General features: G+C 33.0%; 1 protein-coding gene across 1 annotated transcript in view; it reads left to right on the top strand.

Annotated features, from left to right (window-relative positions):
* Window positions 1-6,942: 6,942 nt before the first annotated feature.
* LOC111003064 overlaps window positions 6,943-26,450 on the top strand; it is a 102,742-nt gene continuing 83,234 nt past the window's right edge. The window contains exon 1 of the mRNA XM_022273424.2: window positions 6,943-7,229. The gene's annotated coding sequence lies outside the window, so the exon portion shown is untranslated. The remainder of the gene's footprint in view (window positions 7,230-26,450) is intronic.

Below are 26,450 nucleotides of genomic sequence, written 5' to 3'. Positions count from 1 at the left end.
AAAAAAGGCGATCGCTCCGATCCGTCCAACTATCGCCCAATAGCGATAACCTCCTTGTTCTCCAAAATAATGGAATCCATTATTAATTGCCAGCTCCTGGAGTATCTGGAGGGCCACCAGCTGATAAGTGACTCTCAGTACGGCTTTCGTCGTGGTCGTTCGGCTGGTGACCTTCTTGTATACCTTACGCATAGATGGGCGGAGGCAATTGAGTCCAAGGGGGAGGCTCTAGCGGTTAGTTTGGACATAGCGAAAGCCTTCGATCGGGTGTGGCACAGAGCACTGCTCTCGAAGCTTCCAGCCTATGGGCTTCCCGAGAAATTATGCGATTGGATCTCCAGCTTTCTGGCCGATCGGAGCATCAAGGTCGTCATCGACGGAGCATGTTCCGACCTTAAACCCGTGAACGCTGGGGTCCCACAAGGCTGTGTTTTATCCCCGACCCTGTTTCTCCTGCATATCAATGATATGTTGCAACTTAGCAACATTCACTGCTATGCGGATGACAGCACTGGGGACACTCTTTACACTGGCCGGGCAAGTATTTCTCGGACAGATGTCGATGAGTACCGGAACAAACTTGTGTCTGAAGTAGAAACCCTACTACGTGGAGTCTCTGACTGGGGCAGACTAAACCTAGTCCAATTTAACCCCAAAAAGACACAAGTTTGCGCGTTTTCCGCTAAAAAAACACCCTTTGTCGCTACTCCTCTTTTCGAAAACACTCTCCTTAAAGCCACAGCCAGCATTGGAATACTTGGCGTTGACATATCGAACGACGTTCAGTTTCGCGGTCACTTGGAGGGAAAGGCAAAATTAGCCTCCAAAAAGCTCGGTGTGCTCAGCAGGGCGAGACGGTACTTCACTCCGGGCCACCGCTTGCAACTATATAAAGCGCAAATTCGGCCCCACATGGAGTACTGTTCCCACCTTTGGGCGGGTGCTCCCCAGTACCAGCTTCTTCCACTTGACCGTATTCAACGAAGAGCGGTTCGAATCGTTGACGACCAAAATCTCTCCAAGCGGCTTGATCCTTTGGCGTTGCGTAGAGATGTGGGGTCTCTCTGCATCTTCTACCGCATTTACCATGGAGAGTGTTCAGAGGAGTTGTTCGGATTAATACCTGCAGCTGAGTTTCATCATCGGACGTCGAGGCAGAATACGAAATTCCACCCGTATCACCTCGACGTCCGCCGTTCCACAACTGCGCGTTTTTCCAGGCAGTTTTTGCCGCGCACCACCACTCTGTGGAACCAGCTGCCAACTGAAGTATTTCCGAACCAATTCGACTTAGGGTCCTTCAAGAAAAGAGCGTACCAATTCTTAAAAGGCCGGCAACGCACTCGCGAGCCCTCTGGCATTGAGGGTGTCCATGGGCGGCGGTATCACTTAACATCAGGTGAGCCTCCTGCCCGTTTGCCCCCTGTTCTATAAAAAAAAAAAAAAAAAAAAATATATAGATATTATAATGATTGATAAATCTTAGAATTTACTATAAATATGTATTTATAGTAAATGTTATATTTTTTGTATAAATAGATAAAGCTGTGTTTTATGTTTATGTTTGTATTCCGTTTTTGGTTTTTGTTTATACAGGAATACTGTGAGCAAATAAATAAAATTCCGCTACACCAGCGTTAAAAATAACCAAATAATAAATTGTTATTTTATTTTGTAATATATTATATATTGCAAACTAAAATAAATTTAAAATATTTGGCCTTTGTGTCAGTGCTGGCAGCATTTTTCTGTATTCTGATACTTATTCGTTGAGTGAGGAAATCAACTGGGGTCATTGGTACTAATTCTTTTTATATGTATGTGCATATGTGTCCTACGACCAACGATAATTGCGCATTACGAATTAGTATTTCCAAATTAATAAAAAGCGTACAATAATGATGCTATAATCAATTAGCATTTATCGACGATATAAATGCATTGAATTGCAGTATTTCGTTATTTGTCATTAACAGTTGCATAAGAGATCTTTTAGTGTAGATATTTGCTTCATAACCTGGCGTCCTAGACGAGTTTTTTACGTGACACCAGTATAAAGTGTTTTGACTTTGATGATGAGTCAAGTGACCAATAACCAAATTTATTATGGCTAATCACACTGTCTATAATGTCTAAATAAACAATGATTTATAAAAGGAATTTGTGTCCAGTAATTATAAATTGTCTCCATAGTCAAATACGAAACACGCCAACATACTTACACAGACATAGAAACAATATATTTGTAAGTATTATATTTTACTAGGGCAGGTTTAACTGTTCATAGGGATTATTTTGTTATAATTATACGCCTGGTTTTGTAATTAAAAAACCAGGTGTACATTGAATTAAATAGATAGATATTGCGACGAAGATTATAACTGCAGCTACTCTAACTAGAACATGTACAATCTTATCGTGTTTGCTTAAGTCTAAAATTGCTGCTTATCACATCTTGTCACGTCGCGGTCGCATATTTTTTGCCGTGTCGTAGAACAATGCAACTAAATAATTTTATACGAGTGACGGATGTGATGCCGGTTTGTCCGGTTCATCCACTGTCACAATCGACCTAAATACTCCAGACGAAATGGACAGTGTTAGGTTTCAAGTACACAGCATTAATTACAGTACGTATACATACATAGTGAATACTTAAATAGGAATATAATGTATCAACTTGGATATGATTCAGAAAAAGCAAATGATTTATTACATGGAAAATCCGTGGTAGTACATACATATAACTCTATCCGTTGTCAGTAATGAAGTAATGCTTTATTGAAGTCGATATTTTGAACGTACATACAGGACTATTAGGTCTACAAAGATGGAGTGGGAACCTTATAGTATAAATACTGGACGAAGGTGTCGAAAGTTTTTGTCTTGCATATTGTAAGCTTACTTATCTTTAGTATTGTCTTTTATTTACATAACTTTTACACATTTAAAGAAAAACACTTTTTTAACGGATTATAGATATGTATTATTATATTTAAACTTATAATTATTTGTACATAATTTTAAATTTAAACCGACGTTTCGCGTGCTTTACAGCGTGCGTGGTCACGGTGACTGAAGACAAAGGTGTTAAATGTCAAAAAGTATTACAGCTGCAGAAAAATGTTAAAATTATGTACAAAATTTAAAATTTAAAATTATGTACAAATAATTATAAGTTTAAATATAATAATACATATCTATAATCCGTTAAAAAAGTGTTTTTCTTTACTTGCCACTTCCAAAAACTTAATGATCTATGTTGAAATGCTGAAATGAGTCTTAGCGTGATCTATGGCTTCGTTATGCGTCAAAATCTAATACATTTGTGACGCACGGAAGTCAATATTTGCTTTTTTTAAAGTTTCGTTTCTGATTCTTACCTCAATACTGGCTAATATTTTAAGTCGAACATAACTATGGTGGGATAGTTTTTCATTCAAAGTTATACAAAAATAGTAAACCACAGATATGCGAGCAAAGGTTACACGCAAACCAAGTCTTAGAGCAAATGTACTAATAATAAATAATTTATACGTTTTATATAGAGAAAATTAAAAGAAGGAATATTTTCACGCATTCCACTGAACATTTCCATAGTTCTAATACAAAGCGCCTCCCATTTGGTACTATTTACACATTCAAACACGTACAACATTCTTGTTTTATGATAACTAGTACAATGTTAAAGACACGTAGCTCCTTCATTCTTTATCAACACTTGTGTACACGTAATATAGAAAGTGTGTGGTCCTGCGATAATGTCTATAATTTTTACGGCGTGGGAATATATATTATATATCATTTATTCTGAAGTTCTTATTATTATTGAAGTACTGTGTAGTTCCATTAAATTTATTTAATACTTTTATTCCAAAACTAGGTCTTAGTTGCGTTAATATATTGTTCTTATAAGTTTTGTATTGATACAAAGAACGACGCCAATCGATTGTCAAGTAGGAAAGAGCTCAGTTAAAGTAGGTACAAGGGATAGGAAAAGTAAGAGGTTTAAAAAGCAAGTGATAACATCAACGTCTTCTTGACTGTATAATAAATATATAATTAATTAATATTACATTCTACACAACGCTCAGTCTTCACTGAACTATAGACCTAGAGCAAGAAGAATTTATTCGAAAATTATACTCGTAGGCCTATTTTGTGTTAAATAGTTCATTTATCAATAAATTATGTTATGAAACCGTCATCACAAAAAATTTTGTCTACATTTGAATAACTTTAAGATCTATGTGATAGGTTGCGTTTGACTCAATCACGAAAGCAGAATTTTATCACTGCAAATGATTAAGCACAAGGTTTTTGAACATTATTTATTAATTTATATTGTATAGAGTGCTCAGTGAAAGAGAAGTGAAACGCCCGCAAGCCAAGACTCGAATTGTAATAGGTGTCGCTAAAATACCAAAACTTATGTATAGCGCAGAATATTGATTAAATACTTTTTAAATTTAATATACCATACAGCCTAGGTATACACTATCATTACAGTTTTATATACTTAAAATTAGTACATATTTAATGATGTAATGTCTTCATAGTCACAGATAATTGTTTGTTGCCACGAGAAATATTAAAGCGAATTTTTAATCTATACGTAAAATTGACTGGTTACCTATCATACATTGCTTAACATAATAAAGTCTAGGAAAGGGGAGATTTGAAAAAAAAGAGCCTTTGGGTTTTAGTAGGTAGGGGTTTATTGCACCTCACATAACCCCCACGCTGCCCGCATCACTACAATATTGCCTCGGGTCTGTAAGTTTCTCAACATTAATTTTTGTTATAACATAAATTATTTTTACCTTAACTCCTTACTATTGGCAATGTAGGCTGTATATATAATATAAATATACAACACTTCGCATTTATACGCATCTACACTATTATAAATTTATTTTGTAACCAGCATGTCATTAATGTAAGTACCAGTTACATAATATTATCCAAGTATTAACAAATGTACTCGTAATATTCTTCGCGTGACCAATTTGAAGGAAAGACATTTGGTATTGCTTTATAATAGGTTTTGTTTCTAAATGTTTGCTTTATCATATGTTTCATTGGAATTATACTTTAATGGTCGTTTTTGTGGTTTAAGAAGATGTCTTTGTGGTTTATTGGTTTACGCTTTTAGAGTACAATCCTCGTTCAGCGTTCCATTCTCGGTGTAATAATAATTGTTACATCTATATCGGGAAATATAATGAAGCACAGGTATATCCGCTGTTGGAGATCGTATGATGCCTTGCTTCGCGTCTTCGTTCTGTCGCACTTTAGCAGGCGTTGATGAAAATGGTAACATTGAAAAAGGAGATAACACAAGATCAATAACTTCCGTAGACATCTAGTAATGGGAGTTTTAACGACCTTTAGATTAAAAACTCAACTTAATAAAACAGGTGTACAATCTATTTCATTGGTTTGTATAGACAAACAAATTTGGGTCTTGAACAAAACATTTTTTCAGTTTGCCACATTATTTATAGAAATGAACATAAATTATAGGTTCCTATTGGGGTTAATTGCAACAAGTCTGCGTTACATAAAATGCTATTTAAATCTCATTGACTGAGGTAATTTTGCAAACTTGCATAAGAACTTACGGATATTTTTTTGACATGTTACATGTAAAATACAATTGTATGTGAATGATCTGTGACCTTTACTATGTGAAAGTGACAATATTTTAAAGGTGTTTTTGGATGATACTAGCTGACTTATGTTTTGTAATATAAAGATAATCATAATATCGCTTTTAAATGGTGGTTGGTGGTAGAAGGGTTAATATAAAAGGTAAGATGACTTTTTAAGTCACTACATAGAATAAAACAAAGTCGCTTTCTCTGTCCCTATGTCCCTTTGCATGCTTAAATCTTTGAAACTACGCAACGGATTTTGATGCGATTTCAATTTTAATGTACTAAGTATTGTACACATTGAAAAGGTCTACAGAAAAGTCCGTGATGGTATATGTCTATATGGTATATGTCTATATGGTATATGTCGCGTATATTATCGGAGCTTTCCAGCGACGGAAATTGCGGCACGGCACCCGTGCGAAGCCGGGGCGGGTCACTAGTATAATATAAAAAAATAATCTTTGGAGATAATTGTGAATAAAATAATAATTATTCGTATAGTCATTATTTTATTGTAATTTGTTGATAATTTCGTAACCTGCAGGTAGTACAATGTTCTACATACCCCTACAAATAAAATAAAAAAGAAAGACTGTAACGAATAAACTTCGGAATAAAATAAACAACATCTGGTCTCTTTAAAAAAACTTATTTCACAGAACGCTACATTGCTCCTGAATAACATATCCAGCCGTATAAAGCTAGGCTTCTAGTAAATAAAGTATATTTCTTAACAATATAACAATATTAACATTAAATACTATTCAGGTTTATCGCTGACAAGTAGGTATTACTCAGGAATACGGCTGATAAGACCATTAGTTTTCATTAAATATTCTTATTAGACTGTTCTACTCTGGCTGACCTTTTCCTAGCAATTAAGCTATGAATTAAACATTACATTGCATAAGTTAGATATTATTTCTGGAATTAAGTTCCAAGGCAGTATATTCAGTGAAAAGATCAATTAACCCACTTCTAAGTGTCTAGTCTAACTAAAATAACTTAACGTATGCTTGACAATTGACACCGATTTATCTATTCCACTCCTCAATGAAATATTGCATACTATAGCATAGAAATGTGTAAAAGTCAGTTGCGCCTTGCATTCTTCCGCTGTAACGGTTTTCGTGTATTTAGTCGAAATATAAAAGCACACAAAACTTTGTTTACAGATTCTGTTGTAATTTTAATTGCAACATATTTTTTACAGTTGCCATGCAACTAGATGTTCTGCAAGGAAAACGCTGAGGTTGCGAAACGGGTAAGCCGTGCGGCGAAGGTGAAGGCATCGCCAGTCGCTTGCACGAGAGAGCGGGAAAACGACGCTTGCGCGACGCAACTGGCATTACAACGCGCGCGCATTTTCTCAAGTGCTCGCTGCACCATTCGAAATTCAAATTTTTTCTTGTAACCAGCCAGTGAACTGTGGATTTGTGTGTGCCGACTGTTTAGTGTTAGACTAAGTGACGTGTAACGGTGATCTGACGGTCCATCGGCTGATTAATATCGAATAAGTGTTGTGTTAAAAGCTGTGTGCCAGAATTTTAACGGACTGCCTGAGTGGAGGTAAGATCGGATGTTTACAGTTATGTCGTATTGTATAACCTGCGATGTGAAAGCTCCAACAGGTTGCATTTGATTATATCTCATAACACTATGCTATTATTGGTGTTATAATTTCATTTCTCACGATTTTAGGCTCTTCATATCTAGTAAAGGTTTACGTAAATTTGGGACGTAAATGCTAGTTAAAATTATGAATATGGATTCCGCACTCGGTTATAAGACAATACTGGTGGAAACAACGGGTTAACATAGGCATGAGAATAAACAATTTACTAGTGAAAAGGTTCCTGACTCATACGCCGCGCTCGTGAGGCTTTTGTTTGGAATAAATTTACTTTTAACGTGACTTGAAATGTCTATTTAGTAAACAAGAGACGGTGTCGACCTTTTCTTTTGGACATTTCATTGTCTTATTGGCATTGAGATTTTAACTTAAGGTCTTAAGGTCTCGTAAACATATACGAAAAATATAATTTATTATTATTTTAAATATAGAAAGGCTTTATAGAAACTATGTTATATTTGAGCATAGTTTTCTTATTATTTATTTATTTATTTTGTACTCCTACAGCTAACACAAAATACATATAATAGCAAACAAATACACCGAGAACATAGCCACAGATGGAATACATACATTATATATAACAAAAAGATTTACAAAAGGGAACAAACAAACAATGTTATAATTATTTCTTGTTACTTAAAATATAAATGAGATATAATTTATTTTCAATTTAAAAGTGATTAACATTCAATGGACATAAGCGGGTAATAATTTTTTTGCAGGTTAAAGTTTACATTTAAAAACCAAACCTATGCAAAATCCTATATAAAATTTATTAGTACATATACACATAAGTATTAGACTGAAATATTTATTTGTCTTTAACCATAAAATATGTACATGTAAAAAATCTAAAGATATTTTAAAGAAACTTAAATTTTAAGTGTTTAGAAAAAATGTTTTTTATCATTTTCTAATGAGTAAAAAAATTAAGTGACGTAGACCGATTTACTGGTAATTAATCTGGTTTATTAATACAGTTAGCGTGCAGGAACTCGCGTTACTTGCATACTTACTAACAATGGTACTATAACAGTTTAACTCTGAGGTCACTTACTAGAAAAAACACATGTTTACTCTAAAAATATAAATCTATTATAAATCAATAACACCCTATAATTAACCAGTTAGTTGTATTAGTAGTTTTAGAGTTTTATTGAAACGATTGATTTCGAGACGAGACACAAAATGTACAAATATAAATTTTAATATAAAAAATCCTGGAAAACTAAAAGACATGACCGCATACAAAGCCTCAGTTTAAATATGGTTATGACGTAAATAAAGCGAAATATATACTCGTATGTGTTTTACAAAAACTAGCTGATCTGGCTGAATCAAAAATGCGGTCTTTTAAATCACGTTCATATTTAATAAACGAAAATGTCTGATATATAGCTAATAGTGTCTTTATTTAGCCAACCTTATGAAATCAGGACTATAGACAATACCATATTTATGACTATTATAAAAATGGTAACCATGGTAACAAAGGCTGTTTTTAAAGGTCGGGTTTATTCTTTGTTTATAAATATATATTTAAAGACGTATATATTAATACGTGTTTAAAAATATACAATTGATAAGGTTATTGAGTCGGTTTTAAAACGAATAAATTCATTTAATTGCTCAAACACGGACGTATTTAAGATTAACGATAGTAAAATGATTTTCATAACACGTTAGGAATCAGTTTCGTCATCTTCAGATAACGTTCACGCACTTGCTTCGAAGCTAATATTATATTCACATTACATGACATCAAGTTAATAACCTCACCACTATAATTTGCGGAATAGATTTTGTAATGAATTTTCAATTTGATGGAATTGATAATTATCAATCAGATTATAATCTCTCGAGATGGTGCAATTAATAAAGGGTTTACGGCTTCGTTGGCAATAATAAATACTCTCACATTGGTGGGGTAAAATTTCACCGTATAAGAGAGCAATAACGCCTCAGCATGTTGATTCTTAGTTCTTAGACATATCTTTTTAAGTACGAAATAAATGAATTACGACGAATTTAATGATCACAAATATAATACAATGCAAAAAGAAATCAGTGGCATATTTTTGGTCACGGCCTCATGTTTCATGATCATTTGATTTTTAAATCATCCTCAGCCCTTTGTGCCTCACACAGAGTCTAAATCCTTTATTTTTTTGGTGTTTCACCTGGGTTCACAACCGGGCGAACCTACTACGTCAATGATGAGAGTCGCTAAAGCCACTACGTCAACAGTGGAAGGACAATGCTATAGCTAACACTAAATGTCGGACTGAATCGGTCACAAATAAAAAATGTTTCGTCTTTCGTATCAACTTTAGCGTACCAAACGTTCAAAAAACTCGCCTACAATTTATTAATTTTAAATACAACTTTAAACATATATGATTAATACCAACCACGAAAGAGAAGAAAGAAAGAGAAAAACGTTTAAATCGCCACTCCATTTATCCACGAAAACCTAGCAAGCATTTATAAACTTGATACAGAATTTTAAAGGCCAAGCAGAATAATTTCCAATCCGGGGGCGTAATAGTCCACAATATACCTAAGTAGGCATCACAAACTTGTTTCGCCATGTTCAATATTGTGCTTGAATTGGGTCGTCCAATGAGTCAGAGAATGGTGAAACTTGTCTCTTAAGTTAAGTCCGATTAAGAATTAAACGCACTGATAATGACATAGGATATCGAAGTATTTGTATTACCCTTAATATTTTTATAGAGAGCTGTTAACATTGTGAAAAAAAATACATTTTTTGTTTGTTTATTTTGAATTGAACTATTTTTAATCTGTAGTACGACGGTAGCATACCAGTACAATATATGTATATAGGGAGCACTAATTTCTGTTGTTTGTCCAAAATGTGTTCAATATTTACCTAACATTAAGTGCACAAAGAAAATAAACCGATGACAAATTCGTAACGGTACTTCACCATTTGTTTGTTCTTTTTTTCGGCTGAAAAGGCTGCCAATACCTTTTATACATATTTTCATTAAATACTTTAAGAACACTTTGATCAGTTCAAGGCGCGTAATTAAAAAATCCGACATACCTGTTTCATTCACGCTGTATATGTTATATACGTAACTATTTTATTTGGTCATTATTTATGACAATCACACGTTCCCAAAGTACAACGTTAAAATACTGGAACCCACGTATACCTTCACCTACCTCAACAATACCGGCCAGTAACTTTCAATATTGGTCCCGAATTCTATATAGAGTTTTTGTACAACGCAAAGCTTGCGTCAGCCACCGTATTCTTAAATCATCGCGTGCATTTACGAAGTCATTATACCCACTGTGGTGATTGGTCGATTACGCGTCTCAAACCAATCACAGAGCTGAGTTACGCCCGAACCCAATAATTAATCCTCAATCTCAGATTTTTTTAATGATGATCAGAGACAGTCGATCGATCTTCTATCTGCATCTCAATAACCAAACCCTACGAAGACTATCCATTTTTGGCGACGGATAGAGTGCAATCTTTTCTTTATACTCATATTTTATTATCAATATAAACCGTATAAAACCGTACAAACAATATTAATATATGTCTGTTTAAAACATATCAAAAAGCTTGTTAATTAATTTAAAAACTTGTGTAAGTTAAAATCTTAAGATATTGATACAGTTGAGCTGTCATTTTCATACAAAGGGTTATCCACATACACCGATCCGACCTACCATGCATAGCTTGTGTCGACAGATGGCGTTTGCAATTTTAGCAATAGCTAGTGAAATCTGTCATTGACATTTAGATGATCGCCCAACTGTTGTCCCTATAAGGACGTCAATACAAACGATAGTGCTATTTGTATTATATCAGCCACAGTTGGGGATACCATTCCCCGTATCCTTGTCACTTATCAGGAGCTTTATAACGTCCTTGTTTGAACGTTAAAGTTAACACGCGTTCCTATGATAACATATTATGTACATAGATAAGAGTGTTGACGTTCAAAGAATATCTGCTTGGTGCTGAGGGTAGATTCGATGTTTACAAGAATTCACTTATCTCTATCGTTTATGTTTATGGGACTCGTGGATTAGTTAAAATGATTGTTTAGGTGTGTTTATCTTGTACTTTATCAACAAAAATAGGTGATATGAAACTGTTGTATATACAAAAATGGTTTAATTTGTTAAAATCTTTGAATTTCATACAATCTCAATATTTCTTATAATTTTGAATATTTACTGTGCGTTTCAGTCAGTCACCATTTTGGTCATCACTTGTAACGATGTAGTGCGTGATTAAACAAAATAAAATCTAATCTAGCAATGTTCCATTTTTAAAACTTACCATTCCTTGACAATTTGACAGTTAATTTAACCCTTAATGTCCCTTTTGCATTTTCCAGACTAAATGGATAAGCCAACAAACTTGAAATGACTTAAATAAATGTAAAAAACAACAGTCCCATGTTTTTTTATCTATTTATTATAATTTAAGTGCTTTATGTTGCTATGTATCTTGTTTTTATTGTATGCATTCGCCAAAAGGCGATACATGAAATTCATATTGTCTCTAAATCCAAAAAGGTCAAGATCAAAAGTTTGACATTTAAGCGTCCGCGTTGTTTGCGAAGATTTTATTTATGTATGCTTAATTGCGAAGCGATAATGACGTAGGCCGTTCTACGAGTTATTAATTAACTAGAAACTGATGTTTGAGCTCTCTCGTGTCAAACTTGTTTACTTAGTCTGTGGGATATTTTGTTTTCCATTTAACAAGAACTTGATCGTCGCTTGATTTGATGTTGAATTGTTATTTTTCTTGCGTTTGTGAAACATGTTAATGTTATTAATGCATTGTTAGTCTGCGTTTTACATCATATTATTTAAAAGTTATAATTTGGAAATATAGACTCAGTGTGAATCTAAAGGCGCGTATGCCGTAATTAAATAAATAATATTAATAATTCATTTCTTGGTCTGCCCAAATCAGTCACAAATATTTTCTGATGCAGAACTGAGGAAACGGTTAAGCAGAAAATAAGCCGAAACTTGGATAACTCAAATCCGTTGCGTTTTTGTAACAAAATTAAATAAATGTCAAATTCGTTCAAGTAATTTGGCGTCTCATAGTAAAAGAATCTTAATTGTTCGTAAAATAACTACTGGAATATTATATGAAATAAAACGCATTCTGTGCGTCCGAAGCATGCGTGTTTGCACAATTTTCGCCCACATGTTTATTAAGGGCATTTAACTGGAGCAAGGCAATTTTTTTATAGAAGCCACTTTTAAACTTGATTTTTAATCCCGAGGTATTTCATATCACACTGCAAAAGTTCAGAAGCGTTTATCAAACTGATTAATATTGCTAGCAGCTTCGCTTTTAAAGACTATGTATTTATTAGAGTTCACCTCATCATATATATTGCTATATCTACAGTTTATGTTACAAAAAAAGGTAAAAAGTTTTATACTTCCAATTTTACTAGTATTTTTTTCCTTATAATAATAACCTACTAAACAATGCTTTATTAACGTAAAAGATACATATCAAACCTATCAATATGTATTAAGAAAAGATTGCTTTAAAATTTAAATAAAAAAATACATATACTAGTTTTCATGCCTTATTCATGATTATACATTAGTGATCTTTAAAGCAAACTAGTTCAAACTTTATGTTGTCTCAAGGTTTAAAGAAAAGGCAACACGGATCTGTAAAAATCGTGATCTTGGTAAGGTCTCTTGCATCAGAGAAAAATGGCGCCATTTCGACGCGTTGTTCTTTATTTTGCAATCACAAAGTAGACTATTTAAAGATTTAAAGTGAAAAAATTTTATATATACACCTTTATTAAATTAAAAGTATTTTTTATCGTTTTAACCATATAGATTGTTTTAAAGAGTTAAAATACACTATCTAATATTGTACTACCACCATATTATTATTATATACATGTAAGTTCTATGTAAATATACATAATGTTCTCGTTTTAAGACTAATTTGTACGCCAGTGTGGCATACCTATTTTTTTTATTTTGTACCAGATTCTTGCAAATTTTTTATTATTAAATATAACTTTATAACAAAAAGGTATTGAAACATCTAGTACCGTAGCAGGATTTAAAAAAATCAAGACCAATGCCATTCAAGATAATATTGGGGTTAACGCCATCTAGTTAACGATAAAGGAAACTCTATAATTCAATTATCAGAACGAAAAGTAGATATCGGAGCTTTTATTGTGTTTATTTAGTGGACTGTCGGACCTCGCGGCGACCTCGCAACAGCCTCGCTGAATGCATTCACCAACGCCATTGGCTATACCTGATCGCAGCCAAATATAGAGTTTTTATTGGTATCAACCTTACAATAACTTTTCTTTTTGCATTCAATAATGTCGCAAATCATATTGTGCAAATGTTATTTTACATTTACAAATTTAAAAACACCAGACAATTTCATATGTCAGTATTGTATGCACTGTTTATTCGATGGCTTTTTGTTTGTTGTTTGGTAATTATAAAATAAGTGTTATATTGGTTACCACACTTAAAAAAGAACTATAAATTCACTCTTACATGGTCTGTTAGTCTAGGTGGTCTAGAGAGATCTAAAAGCAAAATAAACTTCTACTCTGGCAATAAAAGTATACTTACTTTTATGTAGGCGATTGTACATATAAGATCATATAAATATGTAAATTACCTTGGAGTTAACGATATAAATGTTACGAAACGTGAATTATATCATAGTTGTAATGAGGGTCATTCGTTCGCACGCTTTGCCCTTTTATTATGATTTAAATATAATAACAGAGCACTAAGGTCAAAGCGATACATATTTGTTTTTATAAAGATAAAGTGTAGTATTAAAAGCATGTTTAAAGTATCGTATATCCATTAACATTTTCTACTTATTTCACCTTCCGGTACTATGGCGATTCGCGTTGGCCATCCTTGAACGAACGAATATATTTTTCAAAGAGTTATTGTCCAGGAGGAAATTAACAAATGAAAATCGAGAGATTAGTTTGTCAGATTACGTATCAACGGAATTCTTGAATAGCTTAACGAGTATGAGATATTGTAGGTCGTGCTCATACAAAAACGGGGATAGGTATAAAATTTTATGTGTAGCAATAACACGAATCGTGCTTGACAGCAATTGTTACAATTTTCATTATCTTTCGACACACATGTAGAAACTAGAGACGAAAATCAATTACAGTAAATTATTGTGTCAAACTGTGGTTAAAACGTTGCCATAGTTTCATGAATGTTAGTAAATTGTAACCAAGATATGAATAAAGACAACGATGCAACATGCGCTTAAAGATTTTCAATAACTTTTTTGACCTTTATAATAAAGTAAGTATCAATATGAAAATTACTATAATATATACATAATTTTGGTGTAATATTTATCAACAATAGTACACTAGAAAAAGACATGAGAGGAAACGAAAAAAAATTATAAGTAATTTTTTTTCTACCTTTTTTTTGGGCTCTGTCTTGAACGATACAGGCATCATGCAGGGTCACTATATTATTTAATGTTGCTATAGGTTATAATTCTTCTTGCATCTCTATACCCGTACTTGAATTTTTCTTTTACATACAAATCAAGTTTTTATTTTTATTTCAAAGTTCCATTAATTAAAATATCATAGTGACCTCAAACCGGAACCTACAGAGTGTCCATTGCCCACTGCCCACTTACCAATTGTTTTGAAAACAATGGCCAAAATCACTTGCACGCATGAATCTCAATTGTTTTGAAAGTGACCCGCAATTTGTATTTAAATTGTTTTAGCCTTGTATGCCCTAGATGCCTAAAGGGTCTTGTAGCTTAGGGGATTCTATTTGTTTTTGCCAGTTTATTATTACATTTTATGTTTTCTAAGCCCAGAACTCGACTTTCCATCCATTCTCTAAGAGGTATAGTGAAATGAGTTACAGTTGCAATTGTAATCCAGTTGTAAAGACGTTGATAATTTAGTCAGTTGCTTTCAAACAGCGGCGACAAAAAAGCAAGTTTTCCTGGATTTAGAGGTTTCATACATAAAAGAACGCCGTTAAAGTTAGAATTCAAGTTTTTTTACTTCTAGTTTTATTACTGCTATATTATAGTTTGTAGTAAAATCTTAAGAGTATAAAAACAACTTTGGTTAAAAAATTTCACCCAAATTATTTTAAAATTGTTGAAATCTGTATAAACGTGGTTCAAGAAAATAATTGTCACATTGAATTTACTTATTAATATTTTAAACGAAAATATTATTATCTAATATCAAATAGTTGTGATTATAGTGAGAAAGCGTCATGGGTTTACCGCCTACTCATTTGCCTTCAAAACAATGAAATATAAAGACAAGTTACACGGATATAAAACAATCCTATACGTATTTGTTCTCAATATGGCAAGTTTTCCAGTAGAGATATCTTTAGCAATGAAATGTGTCAATCATGCATATAATTTATACTGTGTGTATCTGTAACGCATTCCTAATACATTCCTAATTACTGTACACTTGAATTAATAGTAGAAATTCAATGTTACTGTACAAGGTTTGGATACAAAAACTTGTTTGTTCGGCTAACATTTTTTGTAACGAAATTCGCTTTTTGTATTCACTGCTGCATAGATAGAATCATCACGATTTCCTAATATAAGTGCGTGGAAAATCACGCAAAATTAACATAGAGGTGTTAACAGTTTTGTTTTGATGGGTATGTTTCGAGTTGGGTTGGCTATACTGGCCTTTTTGTGTTGATGAATATGAAATATGGACTTGACCCACTAAAGGCTCTACCACATATGACTGGCCTGTACCTACCTCTAAGGGTATTCATGGGTCCCTTTAAATTTCATCTTTGCATCCTAAGAAAGCGTATGTAATGTATTTATTTATAAGCGATACATTGGTACACACTGATACATTGGTGCAAAATAAAATACAATGTAATGTAACAAGCACTTATAAGCAATCTAAAGGTAAAGCAAAATCGATTTCAAAGTGTGAAAGCTAGCTCGTTCATTAAAATGTTTAATCTGGATTTGGGAGGGACAAATGGGATGATGGGCCTTTATAAAACATCCGGAGTTATCTACTGTATAAACGAAACCATAGTTTAATATTAAATATGTTAAAATATGTTGACGCAATTTTATGAGTCTGTTCATATATGATAAGCTATATTTTGGATAACCGGTCTTCTTACATAACCTGGTGAAATTGGAAAGCATATGTTAGGTTGATAATGGACTTTCTATATCTTGTCGCTGCAAAACACCTTGTCTATCAGCTTATTATGATAACGTGATTTATGTGTTAGCCTTTAATATTAAAAGTTTGAGTAAATAGTCATGCAACTTCGGACAAAAAATTACCTACTAATATAAACGCGAAAGTTTGTAATTATGGATGGATGTTTGTTATTCTTTTACGTAAAAACCACTGAATGGATTTTACTGAAACATTAGCGAAGTATTTTCAAATCTTTCCTCTCTTTCAGGTTACCTTATATATAATTATTCTCTAATTTGACTATCACCTTTATATACTAACAGTTAATTTCTGCATTCCCATAGAGTGAAGAATATCACGAGTAAACACACAAACATGCATCAGCAACATAGGAGTCACATTAACGGTTTTCAAATTCTCTTATATATCTTCGTTATCGATATCGCATATGTAAATTGTTCAAAACAAACAATAACTCAAATACTAGTTACCTTCTTTTACATTTAATCTAAAAGAGGTCAATGTCATTAATTATTTATATATATTGAACTGAAATAAAAAAAAACAAAACTGAAATAGTCACGTGTTTCATATAATATACTAAACTAAACGTTAGTTCTATTTACCTCAATACATGAGAGTCCCTAAGGTATTGTGATGCTTGCAACTGGCTCTAACGGTATCAAAGTTGCATTGTCTGTATAATTACTGACAATGTAACTAATATCAGTTTACCGTTTTGTGTCGTACATAGTAATATGCTATACTACTAATAGTATGACAAAACCTTTCTACATGCAAGTAAACTTCACAAATATATTTTCCTTTGACGTATAAAACATATGCATACAAAGATTAATTATGGAAATGCGCACAATAAGGCATATATCAATAGGCATACAAATGTCATATACATTTTTATAATAAGAACATTAACATAATGTCATAATAATAAGTTACTGACAATTATGTATTGGAAAGCGTAAATTATATTATTTATTAGTAGCTATATAGGTGAAAAATAATAATAGAACATAAAAAATAATAACAAAGAAATTGTAAACTAAACATTTTCCTTACCTCTACCTAATAGTGTTCAATTATAATTCAATCTCAGAAATATTAATTAGGTTTACTTGGTATGAAATCATGATTGTTTTACTAATTAAAATAAGTATATTTTCTTTAAATTAGTGGGCAGATAGGCAAATATGTGCCTATCTGTTATGCAAATTAATTATAATATTTGATCGATTGGAAATCAACAAGGAAGATTAAATTTAACTAAAACGAAGTTATATAAATATTTTTGATAAGCATGAATGAGTAATTAAATGAATTTAAAATGTCTACAATTATCGCATGCTTTCCAATTTCACGTGTAAAAGATTTCAAAGTCATTTTGTTAAACAAAAAAATTCGACAGATGTTCATAATAGGTAATTAGGTCGTTGTCCTACTGTAACCTCACTAGTTTGAAGATTATCAGCAATATAATTTAAGTCTTATTTAATTTCATATAAATGCTATAATCGAGTGATAACATTAACCTGTCAATCATTACAATTGTGTGCTGTTGTGGCATACTGAACTTTAGCTTTTACTTAAACCCGTGAGAACTTAATTTTCTTTAATGTAGCTACAATGGTCACTGGTTTGTCAATTTTTATATTTCCCAAACCCAGGTTGGGTTATTAAATAATGTAGGATTTTTTTTATATAACAAGAGGGTAGGATGCTCCCCTGATATGATGTACATACCGTCATAAACACATTGCCACAGGGATCGGGCCTTGCTTATTAAGAATTGGTACTTGGTTTTAGGAATTATTAAAAAAGTATTTTATTAAAATTATTTGGAATTATGAATTTTTAAATTTGGAATTTCAACGCCGAGGTCTGTATTGTGATTCTTGGTGATGGATCATTTGTGTTGGCTTTCAAAATATAGTAATCCTTTTTTCACTTCTTATTGACATTCGTTAAAGAAAAATATACATATACAAATAGAATTTTATTACTCCAAACTCCCTGTCCAGGAGAAAGCCTGGTCCAACTGTCCATCCTACTTTATTTTTGTCTTCATTACAATTTTTTCCAGCTACGTGTTAAATATATGAACATTAAATATTTTATTTACATATAACCTTATCGTTATGTGCTAAGATATTCTCATGACTAAGTCTGAGAATCGACCTATGGCTTTTAGAAAATTAAATGCTAAAACAATATACACTTTGCTTTGGGAACGTTAAGTTATTTGACATATAAAAGGAATTTAAAAATGCTTCGAATTAAGCTCGTTCTTGGTCAAATTCAGACTTTTGAATATCTGGGCACGACAGTGCACCCACGTTTTCACAGCTGTACTATCCTTTTCTCTAAGCAGTTCAGGGCATTTTTAACACCACGTGACTGCATACTGGATATAATTAGCTTTATATATAAGGTTCTTAAGGAATGTGTACATTTAAACAACAATACGATGACTGATATCAGTGCATGTTTTGACTTTCATCCAACAACTTACTCTTGAGGAACAAACCTTTCAATTTCAATACACAATTATTGCTAATCATTGGCTTGATTTTATAGATAACTAGACTAAATAAAAATGTCCTTTATTCGAGTTCGTTATTTAAAACGAAAAGATATGATGTTTTACGTCGTCACAATTCCCTTTTTATTCCATTCCCTGATATCTGGTGGGCGTCCTCTCTTTTTTCTTCCCACTTTCTCTGGTCTTTTAACCCATCCATCATCACAGTTGCGGGTAATATGATCGACCCATTTGCACTATAACTTTTTTGTATATGTTACGACATCTTTTTACGAGGCCTCGAATAACATCGTATTTAACTTAGTCTTTAAATTTCAACGGAAGAATAGAACGCTCAATAGCCCAGTAGCATACTCCAATCTTCATTATTAGCGCCTTATTGAATAACGATATTGATACTAAAACAAAAAGAAAAATACAATTTCTAAATCTTTCCATACTTTCCACGTTCTAAACAACATCATACCAATTAAAGCTTATCCGTTATGTTACTTGGAAGTGAAAAACTAACGTAGGCCAACTACAAGAAGACATTCTCAAGTACATTTATAGACGCACATGTGAAAACGTCGCGTGCGCATTCGAGATTTCTTTTAACATTCAAGGAGAGATACGAATGGTAGGGCTGTCACGCGCTTTTCATCTTATACTTTTGCCGCCACAATTTTTTTTCAATTTTTATTTCACACTGAAGAAATAATAGTTTTATTCAAACACTTAAAATGAATAAAGACTTTTTATTATTATTATTATTACTTTTATTTAAACGGTGGTAAAACATCTTCTGAACTCCTAGACTACTCTTCCATAGGCCACATCTCACTCTCTCACACTTGTCCACAAGTTTTGTATAAAAAAGATAAAAAATATATTTGAAATTCAGCATTCCTCATACTACAGAAAGTGTGATAATTTTAATTCTCTTTTCTTTTCCAATAACCATAAATAATACTAAAGATATCCAGCTTGTGATAACCCTATTTGTCTCCATCGATGTTGTAAATGTTGAAACTCGGATACGGCCTTGCCTGTTTACTTGACCAACTCGCGTTGGGATTTTAAATTATTAAAAAATGCATAATGTATGATGAAATGCATTAAATTGCACATTTATGAAGGTCACTTGTACGGCTTGCAGCCATTTAGAAATTTTCCATTCAAAACTTGTCTTTGGTTTTCAAACATTTGTGTCAATTCAATTCAATTTTTAAACTATCCTGACTCAAATCTAGTAATGGACCTATACATGCGTAAAGTAGGTCCATTACGCAAACAATAAAAATAAACAAAATTCAATAAAAAAAACAAAATTAATTTGGTAAATTTTACCTAAAAATACGACTGTAAGGCCTGGACTAGTAAATAAGACACAAAAAGACGCCTCGAAGCTTTTGAGATGTGAATGGAAGAATCCTTCAACGTATCGGGCCGTCTGCGACACGAAAGTTTGTAAACTGTTAAAATACGGAAAGTTGTGTATTTTAACAGTTTTTTTTTGTGAACACGCGTCACCTTCGATATGCTTGTGGCTGGTGGAAGGTACAAGTCGTGGTTCATCCGCCGAGGAACTATAAATAGTTGCCGTGCCAAGATACACGGATTCAAGTTGTAAACAGCCAAGCCTTAGTAATAATGTATGCTAAAGAAGAAAAATATAATTGCCGCAGTGGTTTTCTGTTACATGAAAATGGTGATTCTACCACAGATAACTATGACATACAGACTTCTAGATATCTGTGAGTCGCTCATCCAATGCCATATCCAGGCGTTACATAACGTCCTCGATCCTTAATGCTCAATTAGTTTATAATAGCTTGCATTCACTATGGGAACGCGGTAAATGCTGGTACCGAGCTGTTGTTTGTTGCGCAAGCGATTATCGCCCATGACACAATTGCTAATATGTATTAAAAGTGCATTTGTGAATATTACGTAGGATAAAGGAAACGAGCGTTTATCAAGCTTTTTAATACATATGAAACCTCTTTAAGGAATACCTAAAGAGGTTTTATTAAAACGTAAAAATATTAGATATTTATATACTGCCACATAATTAGAAACCTGACCGAAGGTGGAGGAAGGAAGGAAAGATCAGTTACAGATCAGTTTGGGCTGTTTGATAAGCATTTATAACTGAAATTAGGGATTTTTCACATTTAACAAACTCTCTGCGAGGTTACTACTTCGGATTTAGCCGTCGCACTGCGGTGGCGGTCACATCAGGTTGAAAGATAGACCTTTTAAAACGTTGCCACATTATTTTGTGTAACCAGTCTTAATAAACGTAAATATCTGTGATCTTGTTGTAAAGACTGCCAATCTATGATATAAGCTGTAAAAAATCCTAGTTATTATCTAACTTTCTCGAAAAATAACAGAAATTTACTAGTTATCTTTGACTTAGGCTTTTTCCATTTCTGAAGTCGATACATAACTCCTGCGTAAATAAGTATGTTATCGGTCTAAGTCATCACTTATAATTAAGTTTTACAAGGTTCCATTTTGCGACAAATATCGAAAATATTTTACCTAACGACCTGAGCTCGTGCAGGTGTTGCTAAATGTTAGATTAATGGATGGCAATTAAACAAATTGACGAAGTTTAAGGTGAATTGGGCTTTTTAAAATATACACTGTGAATACATTTTGGAGCTGTACGATAATCTATGCATTTAAGTTTGACATGTGACATTTTATTTACCTTTGTTTTATCCGTCACCTTATTAACACTTGTAATGTTTTGATCTTACTGGAAAATAAAAAAATAAATTAAATTTTTAAGTCCTTAATTAAAAATTTAATTTATTTTTTTTATTGTCCAGTATCTTCGGAACCTTGCCTAATAATATATTTTAATCTTTTAATTAAGTAATATTATGTACTATATACTATTAAAATTGAATGTTAACAAAAAATTATATATGTTAAGAAGATATCGTGATGACATTAACAAATTTATAAATTATTAAGGGCTTAGAGAGGAAGGACAAACATTTAATAGAGGAATTACGTTTAAAACATTCAGCAGTAATGTTCTTTATGGGTCATTGTGGTTTCTCGTGTCTCATTTCCTATGTGAAAAAATTTCCCAGCCTCTGGAAAGGCTATTCTTTCTTATGCAATTACCACGTGAGAAAATTATTAATCAAAACTGCGGTTGGTTGCTGCCTTATAATGAATAATATTTTTTACAGTTTCCATTTATGGATGTTGCATTACAAACCACTTTACATAACTTTAATTCCGCAAACAATTTTTATATACATTAGGCATTTAAATTGAAATTCTTTGAATTGATTTTTAGACTATTTATAGCAGTGATTCACAATTTTTTGTCTTGCCCCGCCTTAGCCATTTCAAAGGCATCTCTAACAAATATTATTTGTAATATTGAAATATATCGAGAAATCAATATGGTAACGAATAAATAAAGCTTTGAAGCAGAAATTGTTAAACTGAAACTCAAACTCCAAATAATGTTAATAAAAAATCAATATATATTTATTTATATATTGATTTTTTTATTTAAAAAAAAATCTGTATTATAGATTTGCTGTATAGAGATTTTATATTAGGCTAACATTTACTTAGCTTCGGTCTCAAGTCTCCACATTGTATTATATCCAGCCGATTTCGATTGCTCCCTTTCACAATTCCCTATTCCCTTGTAGTGTTGCCCAAATGCAAGACCAAGACGAGACTTAGACCAGTCTTGGTATTGGTCTTGCGTCAATACACCTGGTCTTGATCTTGGTATTGGTATTGCGCTCTCAGTCTTGGTCTTGGTCTTGATCTTGCAGCAAGAGTCTCGCAAGTCTCGCAAGACTTGCAAATACCTATTAGCCTATTGCTATTTATTCGTCACTCATGTCAAATTGTAAACATTCACTCCGAAAGCAATAAGAATTTAGAGTACCTAGCTAGGTAAATGGGCGAGAATAATAAATAAGATAGACTCGAAGCGAAACTCAATTAGAAATGACTGAAATTGAAATAAAAACTCATATTCATAAGCACACAAGCCGAAGGCCGACAAAGAAAAATGCGGCATTCTTTGATAGAAAGAATAAATCTTTGAAAAATTAAAAAACAGAAGTATCAGAATCAAAATCAAATAGGTTTTGTGCCTACGCAAAAATAAAGTGTAGATAATTATGCAAATAATATTGTTTATTATGTTCCTTTTTTATTGGAACTATACGTTGCCTGCTGTTTTTATGGAGGTTACTAGCTACTAGAGTTGATACGATAGAAGTTGATAAACCGACACTGCAAATCTCGATTTTTGGAAATGTGTAAAACCAAATGCGTAAAGCAATATGACGTCGCTCATATTTGGAGTTTTTCCACGTTTCAAATTTGTTTAAATCACCCACTATCGAGACAGCATGTCAAATGCTGTGATACACTTGTTGCAAACCGCGGCGTCTTTGTCGGTAAATTATCAAATATGTAGGTATATAATACACCGACCGACCAACAGTTTATTCGCAGAACGTCACATTTTCCCAATCAACCTTGAACCTTATTTCTCTAGTGATAAAGTTGAAAATTTGATAACGCCCAAATCTCAGTTTGTCCTAACTGCAAGACGCAAGAGTATTGCAGGCTTGAGTATTGTCTTGCTCAAGTATTGGTCTTGCAAAAATGCAAGAACAAGACCAAGACTGCAAGACCAAGACCGATTTTGGGCAACACTATTCCCTTGCCCTCCTGCGGGGCGTGGGCCACACGTGGGAATCACTGATTTAGAGAATCGTTTTATGAATTTAAAGATTAGCTGTTATTCTTTCCCGGTTTCATTTAGATACTCAGTTATTTATTGTTTTAAAAATAAATATAGCGTATGTTACTCAGGAGTGTAGTCAATGCAGCATTACATGCTCACAGAAGAAGTCTGCTGAGCGATTGAGGGAGACTTCTGGGGTTGACCGTAGTCTGGTGGTTCAATGCTGTGGTCTCGGACTAAAGTCACCCGCAGCCCGTGATTGAGATTTATGTCGGATGTAAGTCTGGGTAGAATACCTGGCGAACCCCGAGGGTCCATCTGAAGGGTGTGTGTTTTGCTGAGGTGTTTTTAGTGGGGGGGGGGGTCTCGCTACCCCTCTGAATAGCAGACCGCTTTGAGTGTAGACCCAGCCACATAGTCCCCGCTTCAAGCTTGTCATACACGGCGTAGGCCTGCGTATGCGCATTTTCACTCCATTTAAAAACATTCTTATGAATTTTTGAAAGCCGTTCTATAGTTTTTGAGCTTATTTCTTATAAAATAACTTCCAAAACTTTCACCTTTTAAATATAGCAAAGCCTGGCGTGCGATACTGCGATCAAGAATCAAAAATACATTTCGGCATTATGTAATTATTTAATACTTGAAGTGTCTCTTGATGACACTAGATTACTTCCGATGAAACTTTCTCAGCCCATTTCCGTTTAATGACAAGTGCTTATGATAGTTGTTTATAGGAAGTAATTGTTAGAGGAAATACGCGAATGATTTTATCTCATTAGGGTTGACCAGAAGTATGTTTATGTTAAATGTTATATAGAGCTGTGAAGAAACTAATACAATCATACCCGTCCCAAAACTGCATGCATGTTAAGAGGTTAGGTCTGGTAGCACAGGTTGGTTGAGGTAAATTCTTATCCTATGATTAGCTCTACTATACGAAAATAGCAGCAAGATTTCACCAGCAGATTTTTATATGAATGGTACTCGATAAAGATGATGATTAGGAGTACTTTTCTCGTCACAATGAAATATTAATATAAAATAAATAAATATATAATTTCATCAATAAAAGTTTATTAATATCATTGTTGAGTGACCACGTCACAAATAGAAAACTGAATAAAAAGTATTGAGGTCTGCACCGAAGCGTATAGCGTCTTGAATCGCCATTGTTTATCGCAACGCATTAAATGTTTATAATTGACGCGCTAAACAATAACGCAGAGAGAAAAACGCATGTCCATTAAGAAATTAAATTCCTATTTTTAGCATAACTTATGTTTACATGTTTTGTCGTACATATTAGATAGGTATAAGATTTTATAAAATTATCAGTGGATTTAGTCATATGTATGATGCTGTAGACTTAATAAATAAATAAATAAGAAATTGTTCGTCTATACTAATATTATAAAGAGGAAAGGTTTGATTTTTTGTTTGTTTGTATGAATTGAATAGGCTCCGAAACTACTTGGCAGATTTGAAAAATTCTTTCACTGTTGGAAAGCTACATCATTCCTGAGTGACATAGGCTATATTTCATTTTCAAAAAAAATAGGCATCCTTTCTAAAATTACGATAACATTAACATTTGTTTATTATTTGATACAATTCTAACAGATGGCGCTGAGTTAAAGGTAGTTTAGTTTAGGTCCGTGTCGTGGTACCAACGTTTCACATAAGTTCTCCTACGGTTTCCCTTGATTAATTTACTACTATGTAATATAACAAAAACCTTAGCCACAGCAACGCTTGGCCGAGTCTGCTAGTAATATATAAAGACACACGTGTATTATTTCATGTAATGTAATGTGTATATTTTATTGTAAATTTTATTCGGTGCTTGATTTTTGAATTGGTAACGCTACGTACTTGAGTAGACGCGGATCACTTGACCGTATATATGGCCATGTGTCGATGTTACATTACCAGTTTGCCGTTTTTTGGACTTCCATTATTATATAAACGCGCATTGAAACATAAAATCGAATTTAGTGCAATTTGAAATGAAATGAAATCGTTTATTTGCTAAGATAGTGATACAATAAATCAGTGGCGCTTTAATCTTCTTCTTCTTCTGAGATCTAAATCTGTTTCATGATAATTTTTTAAAATCAAATAGGCCAGTAGGTGATCAGCCTCCAGTGCCTGACACACGTCGTCGACTTTTTGGGTCTAAGACAATTCGGTTTCCTCACCATGTTTTCCTTCACCGTTCAAGCAAATGTTAGATGCGCACATAGAAAGAAACTCCATTGGTGCACAGCCGGGGATCGAACTGTATGTTAAATTGTATATTGCAAAAATCAACAAATGTATCTATGATTTAAATTCACAATCTCAAAAAAAGAATATTGTACATAATTTATTATTTATTAATATTAATTTTAACTTAAAATGAATTAAAAAAAATGACAAAGAACTATAAAAATGAGTCGTTCTCAATTATCTAACATAAAATGTCACAGATATGCTAAATTATTTTAGATTCGCCTTGCTTTACTTTCAAATTTGCATTTGCCTACGCGGCATTTTATCACGTAGTTTAGCAGTAATCTTAAAGATGAGTTTTGAATCAATTGATTCTTATCGACGGCGTCAGAACCGTACTTTTATATTAGTGGGC

Source organism: Pieris rapae, chromosome 4, assembly GCF_905147795.1.
Source record: "Pieris rapae chromosome 4, ilPieRapa1.1, whole genome shotgun sequence".
Classification (NCBI taxonomy): Eukaryota; Metazoa; Arthropoda; class Insecta; order Lepidoptera; family Pieridae; genus Pieris; species Pieris rapae.
This window is presented reverse-complemented; position numbering and strand designations above follow the sequence as displayed.